Genomic DNA, 9,041 nt, shown 5'->3' with positions numbered 1-9,041 from the left:
GGGGGGGGGGGGGGGGGGGGGGGGGGGGGGGGGGGGGGGGGGGGGGTTGGCAGCAGGGTGTTATTTCCAAGGAAGGATTGATTACTCAGATAAGTACAGAAATACCCTTTCTGTGATTAAAAAATTCCTCACACCAGTTTTTGTTACTTAGGAAGTGTGTCTTGAAACAAATTATCAAGAAATATTTAAACACATGAAAAAATGCAGAGTACATTGTAATTCACGGGTATGAACTCCTAACACCCCGAGTTAACATTTAGCCCTATTGAATTTAATTTTAAGGAATAAAACATTACAAATGTCAGTTGAAGCCTTCGTGTGCTCTCTCTCCATTTCTCTACCCCATTTGAGGGGCTGTGCATCTTTTATTCCATCATAAGAAGTTTCAAAGCAGTCAGAGAAATAGAAACTTGTAAATTAGCCACTACCACTGAGACATTCCTTTAACTTCTTCCTCTTCTTCAGGTCAGCTACGTCATTATCAGTTCCAGTAAAATGTGTCTCTGTTACCAGAAATTGCAATGCAACCTCCAAGTCATAGATAGTTGGTTCTGGAATGAGTCTGAAATGGCCTTAACCATTACCATTGAGAAAACTAAGGCCCCAACAGGTGTGGTGTCTGTATGGTGACACAGTGCAGACTTAGGTGCAGACGCTGGGAAGGAGGTCTGTGACTCTTCCTAGAACCCCAGCACCCCTGGCACAGACACTAACATAGGAGAGGTGCTCTGTAAACACTTGTTGCATGATTGCCTCTGTTAATGAGCAGATGAGCAATTAAATCCTGCCCACAGTGCATGTATGGTTCGTGCCCCAAACTTCCTCCTAATCAATGAAAATCTGTTAGAAAGGGATTTATCTTGTTACTTAATATAATGAATGGAATGTTTCATAAAACTTCCTAACTATAGAAAAGTCTGCTTGGGATCTTTAAAACAATTCAGTTGGACAGTAGGTTTTCATTAATATGCATGAGAAAGTGTTAGCTAGGAGAATTATACACATATAGACACAGGCGTGTATCTAAAGAAAGAAATTAGAACCTGCATTTAAGCAATGTTTAGCGCAGTCCAATACAATGCCCAGAAGCTAGTTGCCCTGGGATGGTACATCCTATTCATTTATATGTCTATTTCCTGTCTACTATGTGCCAGGAAATAAAGAATGGATCCATCACAACCCTATAGGAGCACAGGAGAATGAACACACATCTTTCACCTGGTGTGGCATTTATGAGCTTACTGGCTTGGCTGAGGGGCACAGTTGGTGGCTGCAGGAGAGAGATTTAAAAACCCCTAGAGATGCCAGTTTATTGGTTGGGACTCAAAGCCACGTTTCAGTAACACCAAGCTCTAACTCAGCCCAGATTGCTTCCCAGAGTTCTCAAGGGATGGCATCAATTTCTCCCCAGGAATCCAGGCTGGGCCGAAGGCAGGTGGTGGAGTGTGGGGCAGAGAGCTATCAAGACCACCTGGGGAGGGGCCTGATGCTGTGACTCTTAGCTGGATGGTCATAATAAGATCTAATGCTGAATGGGTGTCAGGCACTGACTTACTTGTTGAATCCTTGTAACAAACCTGTGAGGTAGGCACTATTAAATCCTCAAGTACAGGTGAGGAAACCAAGGCTCAGAGAGCGTAAGTAACTTGTCCAAGGTCACACAAAAGGAAGTAACAGAGCTGAAGTTCTTTCCCTGGCCAGGGACTCCACAGCTCTTAATTTTTTCTTTTTTTAATTGAGGTGTAATTTATGTACAGTAAAATCCACTTTTTTTAGTGGCATACAATTCTATGAGCACTGACAAATGCATACAGCTATATGACCACCACCACATCAACATATACAGCAGTTCCATTATCCTCAAAAATTCCCTTGTGCCTATTTGTAGTCAATCCCCTCCTTCCATTCACCGGCAACCCTGGGCATCCAGGGATCTGTTTTCTGTTTTGCCTTTTCCAGAATTACCTATAAATGGAATCATATAGCCTTTCGAGACTGGCTCCTTTCACTTAGCAAAATTCATTTGAGATTTCTTCTGCTGCTGCTGCTGCATACATCTGTTGTTTGTTCCTTTTTATTGATGAGCCCTGTTACATTGTATGGATGTACCACACTTTGTTTCCATTTGCTAATTGAAGGGCATTTGGGTGGTGCCCAGTTTGGGGCGATCATGAATAAGCATGCATAAACATTTGTGTACAAGTTTTTGTGTGAACCTAAGTCTTCATTTCTCTTGGGCGAATACCTAGGAATGGGCTTGTATAGCTCATGCCTCTAACCAGGCTCCAAGGTGCTCAGGAGCCGGATGTTCGAGGTGTTCACAGCCCCTCCTTTGGGGGTGAGGGCCTGAAGAAAAAAAAAGTATGTATTTTTGATTCATAACCTTTCAGAAAACTCAGAAGTAATTGTTTTTGTTCTAGTCTTCACATTTTTTAATATAGAAAAAAATGATGTTATAATCATAACAATTAAAGTCTTAAGCTTAAAATATGATTTTTGATCTGTGTCTAAAAACTAGACACTACTCTTTTTTACTGTTTGTAATCTTAGTTCTCACACCCAAATAAAACTCAACCTTTCCCCCCGATGATATGTACGTCATTAGGTGTTTCCTATGGCACTTTGAAGCGATTATGGTCAGACTGGCACACGAATGGGAGAAGGTGCAAGTGAGGTTTTTCTTTCCCTCCTCCTTAGAAGTCGGCTCTTTTCTCTCAGGTTTATTTTAACTCCAGTCCCATCCTCCTCCACTTCCCTAGTCCCCTCCCTTATTCTTACCCATCATCTGCTTTGGGAGAGGTAGCTAGCTTTTCAAACGGAAGCCTCCTTGCTATATTTGGTTAAAATCTCTGTATCAAGTCAAGGGTACTTAGACATCAGCTAAGCCACGTCACCTCATTTTGTGCCCTGATGTGTGCTTGTAAGCAGTGTGTGAAACCTCCCACTTCCAATGAAACTGTTCTTCCCATTTTTACATGGTGAGTCACTGGCTCTCCCACAAGATGGGTTTTAGTGAGTTGACAAAATGAAGTATGACTTAGTGAAAAGAATTCACCTGCCATGCCTCTCTTGTGTAGGTAGAAGGGATCATTTTCTCCTTCTTTGGGCTGCATGTATCGAGAACTTCTCTCAGAGTTAATGCTTGACTGGTTCCATATTCAACATAAGCATACTCAAAGATCAAGAAAACCCTCATTTCTGTGCTCCGTTGGGTTCATTTTCAGAAGCCAAGTGTCGTATCTTTTGAGGTTTCTGAGTGCTTGAGCCTGTGTTCTCCTGAATGTTTCTATGAGGGTCGTCTTATTTGAGAGTGAAACAGTGAAGAAGGAAAAGCCAATAAAAGGATGTGTTATTGAACTGGCCCCCTTTTGAGAAGCTTTATGAAATGCATCTCAGGGACATCAGGAGGTGAGGAAGGGGAAATGGGGAAGAATTTACGCTTCTGCTCTCAGCCCCTAGTGGGCGAGGGCAGCCCCATGGGCATCAATACCCTGGCCTAGGCCTGGTCTGTGGCCGAGTACGGGGAAAGCCACAGATATGGCCCCAACACGGGCCCATTGGCTGCACAGTGTCATTTCCACAACTGCTGGTGTTAGCTGGGTTTTAGCTGAGTAAAAGGCAAAGCTCTCTGGAAACTCCCAGGACCTGGATCCAGCCTTTGTCTTCCTATAGCCATGGCTGTGAAGCTCTAGTTGCCCCATGTGAGCTGGCAAGAATGGTGGCTGTAGAATTTCTATTTGGAAGAGGCCTGGGGGCAGCTGCTGGTTGGGGCTTGGTGGTAGGTCTTGAAGCTGTTTGCAGTGTATGTTAATTTGGGGGTGGTTGAAGGATAGTGGGCGCTCTTAGCTCTGAACACGGCCACCAAGGGTGAGGTCTTTTTGAGCCAGTTCTGCCCATGGTAGCCCAGAGTCTTCAAGGCTTTCCATGCCTGATCTCTACCAAATTGTGCAGAGTGTTTAGCTGGGCTCTTTCCATTTCTCCTGTGTGCCAATCTGGCCTGCCCACTCCCTCACTGGGGAGAAGTTGAAGGTGAGCAAAGCGGCAATCCTCTCCCAGAACGGGAGCTGTAAATGAGGTCTTGGTTGCCAAGCCTTCAGGGAAATATCGTCAATCCCCAAAGTCTGTGACTCCTGGACTCCAGGCGGTGTGATCCAAGCACAACAGAGAGACCTGGCTGTTATGCAGTGTACTCTGGTGCCAAGGTTTTGGAGCCGGAGTCATGGCAGTCACACTTATTCAATCAGCCTTTAGACCTGAAGGAAAGGTGACCTCTTTAGTTTGTGATTTGTATTCCTTTTTACGTCTTAGCTTGAAAAGAAGTTGCGAATGACCATGTATCTGTAATCCTCAGCAGTTGTCTCTTAGACCTTGGTTTTGCTCCTGGTAAACATTACCTTTTCCTCGCCAGTTAGCTTTGACTTGGAGGAGGGGGCAGGGGAGAATGATGAAGCACATTGTCTGGAATCCCCTTGCTTTGTGGCTTTGCTCATGTGTCTTTGCCATGTCATTCTCTCTCCCTGTCCCTGCTTCTAGCCATCCAGTACCTGTCCTTGAAGTCCCGCCTCTTCCCAGTTGTCTGTCTGCTCCAGCTCCCAGAGCCCATCTTTGAAAACCTAGCACGTTTTTGTTCAACTCACTTGGCTATGCATCACTTCTGTCTGATGGCAGCTCTATTCCTGTAATTTATCTTTTCAGCTACTTCTGCCTTGTCTTTGTCTCCCTCACCCCCAGCAGACTGTAAGCTCCTTGAATTTGCTTTATTGATTTTTGATTTAATAAAGTTTTGTTTTTCCAAAACGTACAGTTGGTGGGACCTGTGTATGCATCTTCACCAGCAGCTGGGGCATTTCCACCCTTGGTGTTTCTGGTGTAAATGATTTGAGCTCTGTGCCTTGAAACTGGTTCAATGAATCCTTTACTAAGGAGCTCCTGAAGGGCTGCCCTGGCCAGGGAACCCCGAATCTTCAGTCTCTAAGAGACAACAGCTGGGGTTATAAGCTTATTGTTGGGAACTTCCTTACAGAGTTTGTCATATGTCACTTTGTCTAACAAGACCAGGTCATTGAGCTTGCCCCGAACTGTGCCTTTGGACCACGTCTTCTTTTTGGCTTTGTCCCAGATTTGTTCACTGGGTCTTTGTCTTTCTTGGGCGACTTTCCAGGATCTTTTTTCTTGTTGTCCCTGCACATAGTGAAGCTCAGAGAGCAGCTGCTCTCATTGCAGGCTCACTAAAATGTCAGACAAAAAAGCTCCTTGAATTTGCTTTACATTTCTCTGTAGCCTGCACAGGACCTAGTCCAGTGTCTTGGACACAGTAGGAATCATTAAATGCTTCTGGAATCAATAGAAAAAAGACTCACGAAGATTTGGGGAAAGACATTCTGATGGCCTCTATCTCCACTGGGTCTTAAATATGTTCAAGAAATTAGGTGGTCTTGAGCCCTATCTCCAGCATCCAAATAATGAACACTTTGTGCCAATTCTTATCAGCTTGCTTTCTAGCATCTTTGTTTCTTCCACAAACATTTATTGAATACCACTGCTAATGGCAGTTATTAATGGTGTAGGCTACAGAGAGAGGCCACCTTGGTTCAAATCCCAGCTCCTCCTTCTAGGCTGCATGACCCTGGACAAGTGACTTAAGCTCTCTGAGCTTCATTTTCCTAATTTGTAAAATGGAAATAATGATAGTGCTGGACTCTACTGAGATGAGGTAATGTATATGGCAGGGACCAAATGGTGAGTGCTGAGAGGAATAAGATTTGGTGCCTGTCTGTGTGGAGCTCATTACCCAACAGAGAAATGCATGCTAATGCAACTGTGTGTCTTGAGTGCCCAAAGCCAACCTGGAGACATGGATTTGAGTGCAAGTAGTTTGTTTGGGGGGAAGAGATGCCAGGAAGCCCAGGAAGGGGAGTGGGGAAAGGAGACATAGTCCACAATATTTTAAAGAACAGGTTACCACTAGGGGCAACTGGGGCTCAGTCCTGCTGGGACCTCTGGGAGATGGCAGGAAGCAAAACTCAGAGTTATGCCCCCTTCTCCCAAGGGAAAGAAATTTGGGGCATTTTCTACCATCTCCTGTTACTCATTGCTTGAGGGTTGCTCCCAAAGGCTGACCTCTCCTGCACTTCCACACAAAACTCTCAGGCCAAGAGTAAAAGGTGCCTACAGAAGATAGCCTGGGCACAGGATCAGAGTCTCCATTGGACAACATGTAGGGACTGTCAGTGGGGTACGAACCATGGAAACACTTGCTTTGAGTTATTCCTGTCATCCTTATGAGCTGCTAGAGAAACATAGTCACCCTTAAAGTTGCCTAAGGGGAGGATTTAGCTGTGGGGCAAATGCCTCTGGAGAGAATCCTGGGGTCCTGTGTTGTGATAGGTGGCTCTCAAATCCCAGCCTAGGCCCTGCCCTTGTAGGACTGAAGGTCAGCTCTGGAAATGCAGAGACCGCTGTCCAAGGTCTTGGGGAGAAAGGCTCCTGGCTAATTGTCTCACCAGGAGTCTGTGGTCCTGCTGTGTTGGCAGTACACAACAGAGGCAGGACGGAGCAAGCTCCTGGATTCAAAGAGGCTAGTGCTGCTTCAGGCACCTCCTCACCTTTTTAAACCTGAGATAGCAGAGGAAAAGGGGACAGATGTACAAAAAGCACAGCAAATTCAGGAAAAAGGTGTTGCAGTTTCGCCTTTATATATTCTTCATTACGTTGTCTTCTCCCTGCTACAATTGTCTCCAGAACTTATGGTCAGAAAAAACAAAACAAAACAAAACAGGCTTGTGAGCAGAGCTGGAGAGAATTCAAGAAGTATCCCTTATTCCACAGGCAGTTTTAGAGGGTCCCTTGGGGGCTCGAAGCAAGGCTGGTTCATAGGCATAGCCAGAGTAGGAGGTACCAGACAGGGTGACTTGGAGGTGCCTGTAGGGCACCCCTAAGCACTCCATACTCCCATATTTTAGCCATCTTGGTCCATCTAAAGCTGTAATAGTGGGGGCACCTGGGTGGCTCAGTCAGTTAAGCATCTGCCTTCGGCTCAGGTCATGATCCCAGGGTCCTGTGATCGAGCCCCACATCGGGCTCCCCACTCAGCAGGGAGTCTGCTTCCTCTCCCTCTGCCCCTGCCCTTGCTCTGCTCTCTCTCTCGCTCACTCTCTCTCTTAAATAAATAAATAAATAAATAAATAAATAAAATCTTAAAAAAATAAAGCTGTAATAGTAATTTGATGCCTGTAGTTTTTTTTTTTTTTAAATATTCATCATTGTATCTATCAGAGCATGAACTGGGGTGAGTAGGGTTCCCCCCGAAATTAATGTTCACCCAGAACCTCAGAATGTGACCATATTTGGGATTAGGGTCTTTGCGGATGTAATTAGTCAAGATGAGATCACACAGAATTAGGGTAGACCCTAAATCCAGTATAACTGGTGTCCCATAAGAAGAAGGAAATTTGGAAAAAAAAAAAAAAGGAAATTTGGACACAGAGACACAGAGATGCAGAGAAGGAGGCCATGGGTAGACAGAGGCAGAGATTGCAGAGGTGCAGTCACAAGCCAAGGAACACCAAGGACATGGAGAAGAGGCAAGAAAGGAATATCCCCTGGAACCACCTGAGGGAGCACAGCCCTGCTGACACCTTGATTTCTGACTGGTAGCCTCCAGAACTATGAGACAATACACTTCTGTTGTTTTAAGGCACCAAGTTTGTGTCACTTATAATGGCAGCCCTAGGAAACTGAAGTAGACTCTAGACTATAAGCCACCTGAGGGCAGGGATAATGTCTTACCCACCCTGGCTTCCCTGCAGTGTTTAGTTCAAAGCATGTTGGTTGGCTCAAGATGTTAAAGGGAGCTTCTTGAAGAGTATACATTACCAGAAGCTGTGGTCCTTTCCATTCTGGCTGCTGTCACAGCTGTAGAAATTAGCAGATCAGATGGGAGAGTAGGACCCAAGGGTTTGGGGTGCTGGGCAGTTGCCTCTTGGGAAGACTGGAGAGTGCGAGGAAAGGAAACAGTGAAGAGGGAGTTGAAAGTGAGCCAAGACTTCTTTCATGTGCTTTCCAGTTTGAGCTAGCGCTGGCCGGGGTTCAGGGCCCTCACATCTAACTGTACGCATTCAGAAAGGCTCAGGCACTCTTTCTGGGAGTGGGGCAAATCCTCAGGAATCTAAGGTCCTGACCATGGATTTCTCCAGCTGGACTCCGGAGGACTGGGTATCACCAGGGGTGGGGAAAAGGGGATGGTGGTTTGGAGTTGAAGTCGACTTTCGCAAATAGCCCATTGTTCTCTTTCATCCTTCTGTGAAAGAGGATCAGAAGTTCACTGCATGGCTCTAAGGAAGTTCCTGGCAGTTCTGTTTATAATAGCAAGATTTTGGAAATGACCCAAATGTCTGACAATGGGTGACTGGTTACATAAAGTATGGTTTAGCCAGACACTGGAATTCTATTCAGCCATTAAAACTGATGTCATGGATGACTCTTTATTGATATGAGAAGAGGATATCATATATAGAAAACGCACACATACATATATATTTTACACATATGATAATACGTATGACATATGTATGCAGCATAGGAAAAGATTCACAAGGAAACAAGACCAAGGTTTTAATAGGAGCTTTCTCCTGCTGGTGAGATTGTGGATGATTTTCTCCTCATCAATGGGCACATTTTTGTAATATAAAACTAAAGTTGTTATTTATTTATTTAAAGATTTTACTTATTTCAGAGAGAGAGCAAGTGCAAGCACAAGCAGGGGGAGGGGCAGAAGGAGAAGCAGACTCCCCGCTGAGCAGGGAGACTGATGCAGGGCTCCATCCCAGGACCCCAGGATCATGACCTGAGCTGAAGGCAGACGCTTAACCAACTGAGCCACTCAGGCGCCCCTCTTTTTCATTTAAAAAATGTTCCTACAGGGTTCTATAGGTTGAGCCATGAGCTTCCTCCTTCCTTCTCCTCCATCAGAATTTAGTTTTCTGCCTTTTTTTTTTTTTTTTTTTTTCTTCACAGGTTTGGTTTCTCTCTCTCAATGAGTC

The 9,041-nt window shown here is 45.0% G+C and overlaps 1 pseudogene; it reads right to left on the bottom strand.

The window, feature by feature from the left end:
• The window catches only part of LOC116636444, a 6,984-nt pseudogene extending 1,795 nt beyond the window's left edge, over positions 1-5,189 (bottom strand).
• Between the last annotated feature and the right edge of the window lie 3,852 nt (positions 5,190-9,041).

This window comes from Phoca vitulina, unplaced genomic scaffold (genome assembly GCF_004348235.1).
Source record: "Phoca vitulina isolate PV1807 unplaced genomic scaffold, GSC_HSeal_1.0 scaffold12, whole genome shotgun sequence".
Taxonomy (NCBI): Eukaryota; Metazoa; Chordata; class Mammalia; order Carnivora; family Phocidae; genus Phoca; species Phoca vitulina.
Note: the sequence above shows the minus strand (reverse complement) of the source record. Positions and strands in the feature narration are given on the sequence as shown.